This window comes from Myotis lucifugus, unplaced genomic scaffold (assembly GCF_000147115.1).
Source record: "Myotis lucifugus unplaced genomic scaffold, Myoluc2.0 scaffold_597, whole genome shotgun sequence".
NCBI lineage: Eukaryota > Metazoa > Chordata > Mammalia > Chiroptera > Vespertilionidae > Myotis > Myotis lucifugus.
Window position 1 is genome coordinate 262,231 of NW_005871645.1, and position 1,324 is coordinate 263,554.

The window sequence follows — 1,324 nt, forward strand, 5'->3', positions numbered from 1 at the left end:
TCAATCTCAGGCTTCATGTTTTTAAATCTTGCCCTATTTATATTAGCATTTAAGCAGTGCAAGTACTTCTAGTTAACTATGGTTAGGTGTCATAACCAAAATCCCAATTTTATTTTTAGGTTAAAATGTATATTTGATTGAAAAAAACCCCATAATTCTTTTCTGAATCTCTGGTTAAATGTGTCTTGTAGTTTAGTCTATGGATCTCATAAGTGAGACCCTGCTACTCATTTGGAAAAAAAATTAAATATGTTTTTATTGATTTTAGAGAGAGAGGAAGGGAGTGGGAAAGAGAGAGAGAGAGAAACATCTATCAGCTGCCCCCCCGCATGCTCCCTGACTGGGGAGCTAACCCACAACCTGAGAGTATGCCCTGACTGGGAATTGACTCTGACCTCTTGGTGTAATGGAGAATCCTCACAACATAGCCAACAGGGTGAAAAAAAATTCAAATTTTTGTGCAGGACACTTCTGGTCATTTAGCTCTGTGTTCACGCATGCACCTACGTCTTTCCCTCCTCCTTCTAAGAGAATGTAAGAGTACCTATAAATATAGATTACTGTGATACAGTATTTTGAAAACATACAATTTAACTGCATATTTACATCTGTTAAAACTAGGGAGGTATGAGGATCATTTATTTAATTTGTTTTCTTTGTTTAGTTCTAGGTTTGAAATATTTTCCTACTAAAAGCAAACACATAAGCAGAAAAATTATCTGGGCCAGGAAAATATATAAATACATGCTGATGTGTGTGTGTGTGTGTGTGTGTGTGTGTGTGTGTGTCACAGGTAGAGGAATCAGCACTTTTTTCTGCAAAGGGCCAGATAGTGAATATTTGCAGCCTGGAAGGGACATACAATGGTGTCTATTGCATCTACTCAGCGCTGCCATCAGAGCTTAAAAGCGCACATAGACAATACATTGACAACTGGGTATGGTTGTGGTCCCATAAAGCCTTCCAGACAGTTCCCAACTTAGATGGTTTGACTTGATGATTTTTTGACTTTCTGACGGTGCGAAAGTGACATGCATTCAGTAGAAACCGAACTTAAAATTTTTGTACTTTGACCTTTCCCCAGGCTAGCAATTTGCGGAATGCCACGCTCTCTGGTGGTGCGGGCAGTGGCCGGTCCACATCGGCGACTGGAGCATGAAGGTGTAAGCAGCCCGTACTCTACAGTGAACCGTGTTGCTTTCGGTCTTTGGATCTTGTGTTCTTAGCACGTTTAAGGCAGGATAGGCTAAGCGATGATGTTCCGTAGAATACGTGTATTAAATGCATTTTCAACTTAACTGTATTTTCAACTTACGCTGGGCAT